Source organism: Callithrix jacchus, chromosome 5, assembly GCF_049354715.1.
Source record: "Callithrix jacchus isolate 240 chromosome 5, calJac240_pri, whole genome shotgun sequence".
Classification (NCBI taxonomy): Eukaryota; Metazoa; Chordata; class Mammalia; order Primates; family Cebidae; genus Callithrix; species Callithrix jacchus.
In genome coordinates this window covers 133,490,901-133,505,875 of record NC_133506.1, presented here as the reverse complement: position 1 = coordinate 133,505,875, position 14,975 = coordinate 133,490,901, and the positions used below count along the sequence as shown (strand labels likewise).

Here is a 14,975-nt window from a genome sequence, read left to right as displayed (position 1 = left end):
ATAGTGTAATGTGAAAGAGACGCAGAGAGAAGATGCCATCCACATGCCAAGGAGAGAGACCTGGAGCAGATCCTCCCTCGCAGTCCTCATGATGAACCTGCCCTGCAGACACCCTGACTTCTGACTTGGCCTGTGGCCCTGGGCAAGAACCCATTTCTGTTGTTTTCACCCACCTGGTTTGTGGTGCTTTGTTATAGCCGCCCTAACAAACGAATGCTCGTATTTCAGGATCTATCGAACTGTTTATTTGGAAATGATTTTAGGTTAACAGAGGGTTGCAAAGGTATTCCACAACGTTGTCTTCAAGAGTTCAGTGCGGTTCTCCCTGGAATGTGTGGAAGCCTGGTTCCCAGGCAGCTGGGGGAGAAGGGCACTCAGTAGAGCTTCAGAGACAGGCAGGAGTGGGAGGTGGGGTGGACAGCAGGAGCTGGCCTCACAGGGTTGTTGTCTTCACCTAGGATGTGTTCCCCTGGCTTCCGGTTATCTCACGTGGCCACCACATACTTAGCAAAACTGAGGAATTATCACTGACGCAATCCTACTCACTAAAGTATAAACGTTTGTTAGGATTTCCCCAGTTTCTCCAGTCATGTTGGCTTCTGGATTTATTTTGAAGGTACAGCCACAAGGATTTCCTGACCAGTCAGGAAGGTGAGGAGTAAAAGATGACTCCAAGCTGTTTGGTCTTGGCACTGCAAGGGTGGAGGCGCTCTCAGCCGAAAAGGGAACAGATTAGGAGGTAGAGAAGAGGCATTTAGTTTTGGCCTTAAATCTGAGATTCCATCCATGTGGACATGTTGAGTAGGTAATTGGATGTAAGAATCTAGAGTCTGAGAGAAAGAGGTCTAGGTTGAAATAAAAATTCAACATAAGTGGCCACCCCTCCCCTGAACCCAGGCTTAGAGAAAGGAGAGTTTTAGGAAAAACTTCACTCTGTCCCAAAACCATAGAGAAAAGAAGGCAATGATTGCCAGCCAGCCATCCCCAGAGACTTCTTACAGATCTTTCCCTAGCAGGTGTGGCTAAGTGCCCAAAGGGAGAATGACCACAGCCAGGTGAGACAGAGGACAGATGGATGAGGCAGATAGAAGGTATCCATCAGCGAAGCCACCATGGCATCTACTGGCCTGTGTACCCACAGATCTGGGTGCATGGAAAACTATGCCTGCTGTGCGCACCCCTGCATGAGCTCCCTCCCGTTCCCTGCTCTTCCCTGCCTGGTAGGCACAGGACACATCCTCCAACAGGCTAACCCGGCCTCTCTGCCTCCCCAGCCCCAGGAGTCCCCAGCTGTAGGTTTTTATCAGGAAATGTGACAGATGCCCTGTGTGAACCAGGAAGACCTGTCAGTCCCCTCGGCCGTAATTAGCTGCCGCTTCACTCTCCCAGAGAGGCTGCTGAGGACTCTGGGCTCCGCCTTTGCTGTGGGATGTCTGTCCACCCTGCCCTTCTCCCAGGAGGAGCAGCTGCCTGCAACCCTGGACTTCAGCAGAAGATGAACCTCTGGAATGGGATTATCTTCATCGTGTAGAGTACCAATTATGGCCGCTTTCCTTTTTTTGAGATGAAGTCTTGCTCTGTCACCCAGGCTAGAGTGCAGTGGTGCCATCTCAGCTCATTACAACCTCTGCCTCCCAGGTTCAAGCAATGTTCATGCCTCAGACTCCCAAGTAGCTGGGATTACGGGTGCACACCACCCTGCCCAGCTAATTTTTGTATTTTTAGTAGAGGCAGAGTTGGCCAGCTTGGTCTTGAACTCCTGACCTCAAGTGATCTGCCCGCCTTGGCATCCCAAAGTGCTGGGATTCCCAAAGTGCTGGGATTACAGGTATGAGCCACCTCGCCTGGCCAATTATTCTCTTTCAAAACCCAGGGATGCTCAGTTTGGGGAAATGTACAGCCCCCTTCGATGTCCTGGGAGTTTCCTGTGACCCAACAGGAGGAGGGACAGTTTCTTGGGGCTGAAGAGTGGGGACCCTGTGCCCTCCTTGAGGCTGCTCTGCACAGTGAGACCCGTGTTTTCCCTGGTGGCAGCGACAGCCACCTGAGCTCTGCATGTTCCCTGGGCCAGGTCTCTGAAGGTTGTGTGCGGCCACTCTAGACTGGCCATTCTGGGGCTCCTCCCCCAACACACACACGTGCACGTGTGCACACAGCCACCCCCATTCCATAAGCCCAGTGCAGCAGATGTGGCCACTTCAATTACACGGCAGCACGGTGGGCTCTGCTGCTCAGGCTCAGCATTCCCCGGGGAGCAGGAGGCCCCACGGTTTGCAGCGAGGCGTGGAGGACAGAGCAGGCTCCGCGGTGTTAATGACAGCAGCCAGCACTCCCGGAGCAACACTCTCGAACTCGATCGCTCTTTAATTATCTGGAATTAAAGCGCCGTCTTCACCCTCTTTATGTTATGGCGGAGGAAATCTGAGCGTCCATTAATTACCTGATCCATATGTAAAATGTCACACATAATTTTTCCAGAGCCAAAGGGTTCTTGCTCCAAGACCTGCATCATCTCTTAATAGTGACGTGGAGTAAAGAGAGAGAGGACCCAGCCTCCGGAAGAGGACCTCAGAGCCTGGATCCTGCCAGGGCCAGGGTGACGGCCAAGCTGAGGGCTTCACCTAGGATGCCTGAGCACCAGCCCTGATGGGCTGGGGTTCGTTCCCTTGCAGCAGAGGGGGAACAAAGGATCCAGAGATAAATTAAGAGTTTGCTAAACTCCTACCAGAGTCCATTAAATAGAGAAGTGAATGAATAGTAAAAGCAGAACAAAATATAAGTTTAAGCCACAGCACAAAGGATCTCAGTTAGATGGGAGGAAGGATGTTCCAGTAGGGGAGAGTCGCAGGCACACTCGATGTTCCCCAGAAGCAGGAGTTTTCACGGCTGGTCCAGGGAGTGGTTCACTACTGGAGGCGATGCCTGTGCAGGGACCAGGCCATCGCCAAGACAGGAACTAAAATACCAAATAGGACTGAAGTCACAGCCTCGCCGGCAGCCTTAGGAACATGCCCTGGGTATGCAGAGGAGGAGGAGAGGGACAGAGAGATGGTTCTGCCTGAAGAACCATCTTGCCAACTGAAGACATTTTGACAGTTGGCCAGGTCCTCAATGACCCAGCCACCTTCCAGCCAGTGCTTGACAACTTCGAACCTGAGCCCTGGAAAGGTTATTAGTGATATAGGAAAAAGCAAAGGCAGGCATCCCTTGTGGTTGAAGCCCTCTCCCCCCGACTCCCCACCAGGCTTCCTTCCAGGTTGACAGACGGGGCTGCTCTTGCAGTGATGAAGGCAGTGACAGGATGAGGTGAGAAGACCCCTCTGTATCGTCCAGAGCCCTCACACACACACGCACCTCATCCCACTATGTCAGCCCATGGTGGGTCCTCTCCTTGCCCCCAATTTACAGAAAAAGAAGCTGAGGCCCAGGGCCAAGCCTCAAGTGGGTGGCAGAGCTGGCTTAGGTGCCCTGACTCTGTCCAAGGCTGTCACCCACCTAAAGCACGGGTGTCCCTCATGCAGGGTGATCTGTGTTGCCCCCCCCATGCTACCTGTGTCTGGGTCTCCGGGAGCTTTCAGCCATTGAATACCCCACAGCTGGCAACTGCTTGGGCTGTGTCCACATAGTCAACTCCTGCCCCCTAACCCTGAGCCTCCGAGCCTCTGCTGCCTCTTGAGATCAGCCAGAGCGCAAGGCTTCTGGGCACAGGGCTCCAGGAGCTCACACCCTCTCCTTCCTGCGTGGCCTCATCCTCTCCAGTTTGACTCCTGTTTTCTCCTGCTCTCCTAGTTTATCAGATCTCAGACATGAGTCTGCCTGTGGCTGGAGCCGCTCCCCTTTCTGAGGGAACACACCCCCTGATGGCTGACCACCCCAGGGCAGGAAGCGTGGGGCCCTGCTGGGGCACCTGGGCATCCACCTGGCATCCCTGCTGCTCAGCCAAAGCTGGCTCCTGCTGTCCACCCCACCTCCCACTCCTGCCTGGCTCTGAATCTCTACTGAGTGCCCTTCTCCCCCAGCTGCCTGGGAACCAGGCTTCCACACATTTCAGGGAGAACCGCACCTGCTCCACGATGGGTTGTGAATGCCACTTAGTTGGTGTTGCCTTAGTGGGAGCTGATCCTCAGCAGATTTGGGAGGGGGCTCTTTAAGAAAGCGATTACAAAATTACAAATGAAAAGAGAAAGCCAGGCCCCGTGAAAGAAAGGAGGCTCCTGGGCTTCAGCTGTATCTCTGCTCAGGCTCTGGGAAGCGGTAGGCACCTGGCACAAGCCTAGACCCAGGTGGGGGCAGATCCTAGGTCCTGGCCAGCCACCTCCCCCGCCCCCACTGTGCCCAACCAGCCACCTCCCCCACCCCCACTGTCCCCCCCCACCAGCCACCTCCTCCCACCCCACCCCTGCCAGTCACCTCCTCCCACCCACTCTGTCCCCCCTGCCAGCCACCTCCTCCCACCCCCACCCTCACCAGCCACCTCCTCCCACCCCACTGTCCCCCCACCAGCCACCTCCTCCCACCCCCACCCCTGCCAGTCACCTCCTCCCACCCCACCCTCACCAGCCACCTCCTCCCACCCCCACTGTCCCCTGTGTGCAGCAGCTCAGAGCACTGGCATTTATTTTCAGGATCCAACCCTGGAAGGAGGGCTCGAAATCCACATTGTTGGGGACCCTAGTGAAAGGACCTTACCAGCCTCCATTTCCCAGACCCTCACTGCCTGGGGGCAGCACACACCCCTCCCCCATGCCAGGCTTCTCTGAACAGGATGCCCAGGCAGCCCTAGCCACCCCCCTCCCCTTCCTGCCGAATCCTGATCCCAGCTCTGACAGCTCTGACAGTCCCCCAGGCCCTGTCCTCCTTCCCTGGTCCCTTTCCTGGCACAAGGCTGGTCACCTCCTTCCCAGCTACTCTCCTGTCTTTGGGGCTGAGGCTGAACCTGCCAGGAGGAGAGGGGGCTGGAGGGAAGGGGAGAAGAGAAGAAGAGGGAGGAGAAGGGAGAGGGGAGGGGAGCGTTTCTTGTTTACCGCCTGCTGCCTCTCCGGGCTCACTCGACTGCTTCACTCCTTCATCTCAGAAAGCTCTCCAGCCTCTCCCTCCCTCCGCCTCCCCCCTGCTTTTTCCTGTCCATTACATCTTTCTTACATCTCCTGGAATAAAAAACAATTCTCTTGTGCCACCTAATTCTCCCTCCTAACAGTTTAAGGCCATTATATTAAATAATGATAATCACAAGCATCTCTTTGTTCGTCTTCAACAGCCGCCTGTTCCTTTTAAAGCTCTCAAGCCCAAGGTCACAGGCCCCTCCACTCAGCTTAGATAAATCTCTCCCACCGCCGAATTCTGACAAATCCCCGCGCCGGCCGGCCCTTTGTTGTGTATTCTTTGTTTGAAATATGGCATGCGGGGCGATGCGTCCAATGCCAGTCTTTCCACCTTTGCATATTAAATCGTGGCCGCTGCTTCCCAGGGAAGGGAAAGGCGGCGCCTCCCCTGCATGACTGTGGCAGAAGAACCCCCCGCATCCTCCCTCCCGACCCTCCCCCCACCCCTCCGCCAGCCCAGGCGTCTCCCACGGTGGCAGCATCTCTTCTGTTCTCAGCTGCCTGCTCATCCCTGATCACCTGCCTGAAGAAGAGCTCCCGAATCACTTACTTACAATAACTTGGTTAGATCAAAAGTGCCATCCTGCGCCCCCCATCAGCAGGGGAGAATGGTTGAATGGAGAGGGTGGAAGGCCCCGGAAGCAGCTGCCCTAGGGGAACCCAGGAAGGGGGCGGGGCGCAGCAGCCTCCCTGGTGCCCTGGGGACCCTACCCATCCCTGCTGGGTCCCATGAGCCCCCCCCCCCCCACTTCCGGGATCCTGGCTCTACTCCAGCTCATCCCATTCTGGGCTGATACGTGACCCTGTGAGTTCATGTCCTCCTGGAACCTGAGAACGCAGCCTTGTGGGAGCAGGGTCTTTGCAGATGTGATTAAGGTGAGGATGGAGATGAGGTCGTCCTGGATCAGGGTGGGTCCTAAGTCCAGTGAGGCGTCCTGGTGAGAAACAGAATTGAAGGCCCAGAGACACTCGGGCAAATCCAGGTGGAGAAGCAGCAGAGATTGAAACCATGTGAGGGACGCACGCCCAGGGTGGCCGGGAGCCCCAGATCTGCAAGAGGGGCCTGGGACAGGTTCTCCCTCGGAGCCTCAGTGGGAACCAGCTCGGCCAAGGGGACCTCAGTTTCTTACTTCTGGCTTCCAGAACTAGAGGAGGGAAAATGTCTGTCACTTTAAGCTGCCCGGTTTGTGGTTCTGTGTCCCAGCATCCCCGGGAAAGTGGAGCATCCTCTTCCCTTCCTCCAGGAGGCTGACAAGATCCATCTCCAACAAGACCAGGAAGGGCACCCACCCAGACAGAGCTCTTCATGCTCCTGGGTCCCCCTGCATTCCCTCTCCTCCTCCTCCCACAACCCACCGTGCACCTTCTCCAGGCACCTCTGTTTCTGATGCTGGTTCTTCTCCAGCCTCACTTGTTATTTCAGTTTCTTCTCTTCATTTCCCCTAATTTCACGTATTTTCAGAGAGAGTTGAGAAAATGAGAAACGCTGTCATCTTCAATGTGCGCTGTGATAGAGATGAGAACAGGTTTGATTTTTTGTTATTCTCTGAAAGGCTAGAGAACAGATGAAGGAGTATGTCTTAGTGTGCGTTCCACATGGGAGCAGCCCAGGGGCCTTGCTCTTGGGTCTGGTAAAGCCCAGCCTGAGAGCCCCCCAGCTGACCCAGGATTCTGTGCAGAGGTTTAAGGACAAATAATGCATCTGTCTATTGACCGGGCGGTCACTTTTCCCTCCACTGGCACCTTGGGGCTGCCCCACTGCAAAACCTTCCTCTGCTCCTGCTCTGGGGGTCATTTGTGGCCAGGCAGCACCCATCTGCATCCCCATCCATGTGTCCCTGGGCCAGGAGTGATGGGACTGGCAGCAGAGCAAATTGGTCCCAGCCCTAGGGTCAGGGGTTCAAATCCTGCAGTCCACAGGAGCAGGGGCAGTGGTGTGAGATGAAACACGTGGAAAGAGAAAGGTCCCAGGAACTGTTCTCCTGGTCCTGGTGTGACGCTCTCTTGCAGGTTGGGAAGTCAAGATGAGTGGTTGCAAAGTTCGTCTTCTAACCTCCCACCATGACAGGGCAGCTGTCATAGGACCACATGGCGTTCTTTGGCTCACTGAGGAAAACAAGCGTGAGCACTCCCATGCTCCTCCGTCAGTAGGGGAGTGAAATTCCCAGTCACACTGAGGCAGTCTGTGTTGCTGGGACCGCTTGGTGGCATTCACTCCGGCTCACATTTGGGTGACTCTGAGCTCGAGGGACCTGCAGAAATAATCCTGTGTGTCTTAAGTTGGGTCCTGCTGAGCATCGGGTGTCAGAAGGGCAAGCACTTTGAAGGAGGTTAGATGGGTGCATGTGCAGTCTCCTCTCTCCAACCTTCACTTCTAACTGCCCTTACTGCCATCTCTGCTCTCCCAGACCACCCTCCGCATGGTGCAAACCCAGCGAGGGACAATGGGTGTAAACCTACGTGTGCCGGGGTTGATGACGCATAGAATTAGGAAGTTCGATGAGTGGTTCATCTTCAAGCGTGTCCCTGGAACGAAGATTTGCACCTCACCCTGACCATGAACATATAGCAAGGTAATGGTGCCGAGACCCCTGGGATTCAGCTGCAACCCAGGCCCTCGGGCAAGTCACGTCTCTCTCCGGGTCTCAGTTTCCTCTAGGACATTAAGGGGGATGAACGTGAGGGCTTTTAGTAGCAGAACAGGGACCGGAGGGACTGGACCACATCCTGCACTCGGGATCTCCCAGGCTGATACCAAAAATGTGAATCCACCCAACAGCAGGCCTTTTACAAAAAACAAAAGCAAAAAAAAAACTAGGGCAGGTGACTCATGCCCTGAGGCCCAAACACCTCCCTGACATGAGACTAGCTTGGCCTCGCCTCCCCCTTCTCCAGAGGCTGAATCTCGAGGTGTACTGCAAAGAAAACCCTGGGCCTTGGGGGAAAGACAGCACCTTCCTCGGCTCCTGCTGACCCTTGAACAGCATGGGTTTGAACGGCATGAGTCCACTCTGCAGATTTCCTTCCACCTCTGCCACCCCGAGATAGCAAGACCTACCCCTCCTCGTCCTCCTCTTCAGCCTCCTTGATGTGAAGACCTTTATGATGATATGCTTCCACCTCTCGAGTAGTAAATATATTTTCTCTCCCTTATCATTTTCTTAATAACATTTTTCCAGCTTACTTTATTGTAAGACTACAGTAACTTATAACTTACAAAATAAACACACATAGTGACATACAAGATACGTGTTCGTTGACTGTGATCCTCTCAGCCTCCCCGTGTTTCCCCTTTACCAAGCGCCCATTCCCATCTCACTGCTGCGTCTTCACTCTGGGCAGGTGGAGGTGCCCAGAGCCTGGCAGGAGTGAGCTCTCACGTCCCTCCTCCTCGCTTCTTTCTGAGAAACACCCGTGGTCCTCACAGCCTCCTGGTGGCTGCCTGACCCAGCCCTGCCAGCCTCCCAGACTCTCCTCTCGGCACCCCACCTGTCCCCCTCCCGCATTCCAAGGGAGTTTCCACCTGATGCTCTCACCCCCAAACCATCATCCTGTGCCTGCTCCATCTGACTCTAGCTTTTCCAACAGAAGGGCATTCCGTTTTTTTCCCAGTGTTTTCCCAAACCCCAACAATTCTGTGTCTACCCTTGGTCACCCTAAATGCATGCCGACTCTGTCAGCAGCCCTAAGGGCACCCACGGTCACAATACTCCACATCCCAATCCAAATTCCTGTCCTTGGCTTCAGCCTCCTTGTCTCAGTCACGTAGACCTCACTGACCACCCCTTCTCCACACACCCTGACCCCCGTGTGTGGCTCTGCACCCTCCTCATCTTCTGCTTTCCTGCTCCCTGTCATGCAGCCCTATACTCAGTCCTGCCTCTCCCGTGGACATGCCCCAGGCTGAGGGCATCGGTGTGGGAGGGCCGCGCCTTCAACATGTGAGCCTAATGACCCTGTTGCTCCTGGCCCCAGCTCCAGCCTCAGCTCCCATTGGACTGTCCGCCAATCCTTTGACAATTGCTAAGTGTGGGGCCGTCGCAGGCTGCTGTGACGGCGATAGGGACAACAAGATGGAGCTGGCGTGCAGGGCCCCACCTTTCAGGAGCACAGGGCCCAGGGGAGAGGTCTGCACAGCTGCTGTTCCCTGCAGCCAGCACACCCAGCCTGAAGCTAGCCTTCCCCACTTAACAAGCCCCCTCCTCAGACTCCTGGGCGGTCACTGCTACCACCTGCTTTCTCGACCCCTCGGGTGCAGACCCTGGAGTTGTCACTGACTCTTCTCTTGTCCTCTCCAGTGTCTGGGTCTGGGTGGCCCCAGCCCTGGTTCCAATGCTGCCACCCCTCACAATGCATCCGTCTTTTCCATGCCTCCTGCTGCTACCCTGGGCACAGTCTCCTCTCTCTAACCTTCACTTCTAACTGCCCTTACTACCATCTCTGCTCTCCCAGGCCACCCTCCGCATGGTGCAAGCCCAGCGAGGGACAATGGGTGTAAACCTACGTGTGCCGGGGTTGATGACGCATAGAATTAGGAAGTTCGATGAGTGGTTCATCTTCAAGCGTGTCCCTGGAACGATTTGCACCTCACCCTGACCATGAACATATAGCAAGGTAATGGTGCCGAGACCCCTGGGATTCAGCTGCAACCCAGGCCCTCGGGCAAGTCACATCTCTCTCCGGGTCTCAGTTTCCTCTAGGACATTAAGGGGGATGAACGTGGGGGCTTTCAGTAGCTTCCTTCAGTTGCATCCTCTATTTCTATGCCTTAGTTGTCTGCATTTTCCTGGCTTAACATTGGGGCGGCTCCAATCTGCTTCTAAGTGGGTATCTGGGAACAGAAAGAAGAAGGAGGGGTCCTCACTCCTGATAAACTGGAGGGGAAGCATCAGGCTTCAGGAAGAGGGGGCACATGGTGGGGCAGTGGTCTCAGGAAGGCACAACAGGAAGCCCCCTACCCACCTCCCTTCCATAGCTCCCCCGAGCTCTTGCCCCCTGGGCAGAGGGGTTTCCTGGCTGCTTTCTCCTGCCTTCCCACACTTGAGGATGAATTCTTTCTCCACCTTTTTTTTTTTTTTTTTTTTTTTTTTTGAGACAGAGTCTTACTCTGTCTCCAGGCACCAGGCTGGAGTGCAATGGTGCAATCTTGGCTCACTGCAACCTCTGCCTCCTGAGTTCAAGCAATTCTCCTGCCTCAGCCTCCCGAGCAGCTGGGACCACAGGCATGCGCCACCACGCCCAGCAGATTTTTGTATTTTTTAGTAGAGACTGGGTTTCACCATGGTCTCCATCTCTTGCCCTCATGATCTGCCCACCTCGGCCTCCCAAAGTGCTGGGATTGTAAGTGTGAGCCACTGCGCCTGGCCCTTTCTCCACCTCTAAGCACACAGACAAGATTAATGCCGTAATCTGCAGGGGCTGCCACAGAGGCACAGGGGTCTCTGAGTAAGAACTCTTAATTCAGAAGTGTATCCAGGGCAGCAAAGACAAGGGAACTCGCCACTAGGACCAGCCCTGCTGGGAAGCAGAGGAGCGGGTCTGCAAGAGCCTGGCCGCCGAAACATCCGCTTTGCACACGTCTAATTATAACTTGGGTTGCTACAAACGGAAATGAACTAAACCCATTAAATCTATTTTTTCTCCTGTGGTGGGAGGGAGTATGGATTTCTTAAAGATAGAGAATTTAAATTAAGCTTTAAAACTGTGACTGAGCAAGATTTAATACTGACAATTAGCCTGGACAAACAGTTAATCGCCCTGGCGGGGTAATTTATATATGCTCCACGTGCCCACGAGGCAGACAGCACGTTGTGCTGCTAATTATTGCAGGGAAAGAGCCTTTGCCCCTCACCAAGCCGCAGCCTGGAGGGACAGGGACTGCCTAGAGCTCCCCATCCCAGTGGCCTGATGTGGCAGGAGCGGGGTGGGCTTTCTCGTGCCTCGGGATCTGCCACAAGGTCATGCCACAGTAGACAGTCACCCAGACGTCTCAGACCCTGGTCCTGGGGTGTGAGTGTTCAACCTAGCTGTTTCAGGGCTCAGAAAGGGAAAATCTTGTCCCTTCCTTCCAGGGAGGACATGCCAGAGTCTGTGGAGCTCAGAACTTTTGGAGGGTTTCTTTTCTTTTCTTTTTAAATTTATTTTTATTTTTTATTTTTTTTGAGACAGAGTCTTACTCTGTCGCTCAGGCTAGAGGGCAGTGGCATGATCTCAGCTCACTGCAGCCTCTGCCTCCTGGGTTACAGCAATTCTTGTGCTCAGCCTCCCGAGTAGCTGGGACTACAGGTGTGTGCCACCACGCCTGGCTAATTTTTTGTATTTTTAGTAGAGAGGAGGTTTTGCTATGTTGACCAAGCTGGTCTCAAACACCTGACCTCAAATGATCCGCCTGCCTCGACCTCCCAAAGTGTTGGGATTACAGGCATGAGCCACCACACCTGGCCTTATTTTTATTTTTAATTTTTCTGGGTACATGGTTGGTGTATACATTTGTGGGGTACATGAGATGTTTGATACAGGCATGCAACATGAAACGAGCACACCACGGAGAGTGGCGTATCCATCCCCTCAAGCATTTAGTTTTTGAGTGACACACAATCCAGTGACGCTCTGTAAATTATTTTAAAATGTGCAATTAGAGCCCAGGTTTTTTTGCTGGGGCTTAGCGTGGCTGTCTGTGTGGCTGGTGGGGGACCTGCGGTTGCAGTGGGAGGGACAGTTTGCACCCGAGAGGTGGAAGAGGACGAGCTTTAGGCTGGAGGTGACTTAGAGGAGCCATTTTCCCAGGTGGGGCCCCAGGCAGAGGCTTGGAGCCAGAGGTTGGAATGCATCCCAGACCCAAGCCCCCGACCTCAGCCAAACCCATTCCTCCGGCCCCTGGAGGCCAGAGAGGGCTCTGAGCTCCAGAAAGGCAGGTCCAGGGGAGGATGAGAGTCCTTGGGAGGGGTGGGAGGAAGGGGCCGTGTACTTAGATCCGGGCTGTCACCCCCCAAGTTGCAGGGACCCTTGCGTTCAGGTTTACAAAGCTTTATAGCGACGCCATTGATAATAATGGCGACCCCCAGCCCTGCGAGTTTTAGAGGACCACTACTCTGTGTTCCAGATGAGCAAATAGACTGTAGGGACAACAACTTGCGTGGTCATACGGTTCCTACCTTCTCTCTCCTGCCCAGCAGTGCTCTGAACACGGTCCCACTGTTTCTGCTGTACGAATAAAGGCCCTGTGGCTGAAGAAAAAAGTAAATAAATAAAAAAATATAAAATGTGTAATTAATGTATTATTAACTATAGTCGCCCTATTGTGGTATGAAATAGCAGGTCTTATTCCTTCTATTTTTTTTTTTTTTGGCACCCATTCTGGCTGCTCTGGCCCTGGGGAGCTGAGTGGGCTGGGTGCTCACTTCTCCACTCCCAGTCTCAGTCTCTTTGTCTGCAAAGTGGGAAGCACTTGCCCATCAGAATCCTTGGCATGAGTGGGACGTCAGGTGGAAGCATCTGTCTCACAGCCTCTAGGGATGCTGTCTGCTCATCGCCTGGTCTCTCCTAAATGGAGAGCTCCCTTATGCCCTCAGAACCCCCACGTGCCTGGTCCTCAGACAATGCCCACGAATGGGAGCTAAGCAGCCAACTTTCAGAGCCTACAGCTGCCGCATGTCTCCCAGACAGCAGCCTCCTCTACCTGGAATAGACGCATCCATCCATGGTAATGTGGTGTTGATTTTTATAAAATACCACATCAGCAAGACTGCTAAAGGAAAGCTCCTCGGCTTCCTCACATGGACCGGGGTCCAGGCTGCAGCCATTTTTTCCTCATGCCTCTAAAGGCTACAAACCACACCAACCACGGTTTTCCTCCTGAGAACCTCACATGCCTTTTTATATTGCTCAGATTTGCAGATTCACTCTTTCCACATGCAATGGTTCTCCAGCTGCAGCGATGTCTGTGGGTGGGTGGGGAGTTAATTGATGCCCTTTCGGGTCTGTACTCCTGGCAAAAGTTCATGAAGAGCTGGTTGGAGAGAGCGAGCAGATGGATGCCTGCCCTGTTGCTGGCTCCTTTGACTTTATTCCAGGAACCCCAAGGAGCAGGGAGCAGGGAGCAGAGGAGAAGGCTGGAGGAGAGGGGCAGGGAGGCTGTTACTTCCTTAGCAGGGGGAGGATCGGCAGGGGGTGTGCCGGGCAGGAGTCGGATCATTCTGCAATGATGATGGGGGTGTCTCCTCTCACCTGGCCCACCTGCATCCCCTGGGACCTGCCTGTTACAACCTGTGAGCCCAAGAGATACAACAGCAATAAAACCAGCCCCTCCCAACCCCGGCCCCCTGAAGCTTTCCGTCCAGCAGAGAAGTCAGACAATGAAGCATCAGTCACATTTTAAGAAATGGTGACAACAACTTTTCAAAATAGCCGAAAGGTTGAAGGAAGGCAACTGACAAATAGATAAACCAAACATGATGAATCCACACGATGCCACGCCCTGCAATGCCAACGGACCTCAAAAACTCACCCAGTGAAAGCCCAGGCACAAAAGCTTCACACTGCCAGATCCCATTTATACGAAATTCCCATGGTCCTCAATTTTGGTGGTGGAGCCAGAAGGGGACAGCGAATAAGGTCAGGGTGGGGCCATGCCCTGGAACACCAGGCATCTCTACTTCCTCGTGGGTGGAGAAGGGAAAACCAATCCTTCCTTCAAGGCTCCACTCCCCTGACCGCCCCTCCAGCACGAGGCAAACACCTGAGAGGTCACAGTCACCTGGGCCACCTCTCCCATTCCTGTGGGACTGCTGGCTCCTGGCAGGAAAGGGTTGGTCTTGTCCACCTCTGAGTCATCCCTGCTGCCCACCCTGTGTCCTTCATATATGAAGTGGCCAATAAATATCTCCAGGTGGGGTAAAATATGCCAAGGGCTGCCCCTTTGGTCCCAGGGCCAGGGTGAGCTCAGGCAGGGGTGGGAGGGGCGTTGGAGAACAGCAAGGCAGGTGCAGCAGCATCTAGATGCTGATAAGGAAAGTGAAACTGAGGGTTGGGCGTGGCTCACACCTGTAATCGCAGCACTTTGGGAGGCTGAGGCAGGTGGATCACTTGAAGCCAGGAGTTTGAGACCCACCTATTTCTATTAAAAATACAAAAATTAGCAGGCATGGTGGCGCACACTTGTAATCTCAGCTACTAGGGAGGCTGAGGCAGGAGAATCACTTGAATCAAGAAGGCAGAAGTTGCAGTGAGCTGAGATTGTGCCATTGCACTCTAGCCTGGGCCACAGAGCAAGATTCTGTCTCAAAACAAACAAACAAAAGCTGAAACCGAGAGGGTTAAGGCCCCGGCCCCAGGTCAAAGCAGAGACCGCCTTGGGGTAGTGGTGTCTCTTTTTCCACACCCTGGGAAGGTGTCTCAGATCTCCAAGTGAGGGATGCTGGTGGGGTAGAACAGAGACCTGGAGAGTGACTGGTCTCTTGAAAGATCCCTGCAAACTCTTTGTGGGCAATGTCCAGAGAGGACCACAGACATAGCAGAGAGACAGACCCCATTCCGAGAGCCTGCAGAGCCGTTTCCAGTCTGCAGGGCATCCCCACACCCCCAACACTCCCCACTCCTGCCTCCACTCTCAGTTGGTTCTTCTCACCCAGGTCTTCTAAGGAGCGGGCACCCAGTGGCTTTGCTGTAGCTACATTGCCGAACAAACGTTGTAATGGGTTAAGTGCACAGAGAATGCAGGAAGCTGAGCACTGTGCTAGGCATTTGACATGCATTTCCCCACTTGATCCTCCCAACAGCCATTGTCGTCTGTTATGCCATCAACCTAAAAAACAAACAGAGAACAGCTCTCTAGAAGAAAAAGATATTTATCCGGGAATAGGGCACTGCCACGGG

General features: G+C 54.0%; 1 long non-coding RNA gene across 1 annotated transcript; it reads right to left on the bottom strand.

The window, feature by feature from the left end:
• Nucleotides 1–222: 222 nt before the first annotated feature.
• LOC144582724 (uncharacterized) lies at nucleotides 223–4,334 on the bottom strand. The gene is made up of 2 exons (XR_013536025.1): nucleotides 4,064–4,334; nucleotides 223–3,160 (listed from the first exon to the last, which is right to left on the bottom strand). It is a non-coding gene; the product is annotated as an uncharacterized LOC144582724 (long non-coding RNA).
• Nucleotides 4,335–14,975: the final 10,641 nt, after the last annotated feature.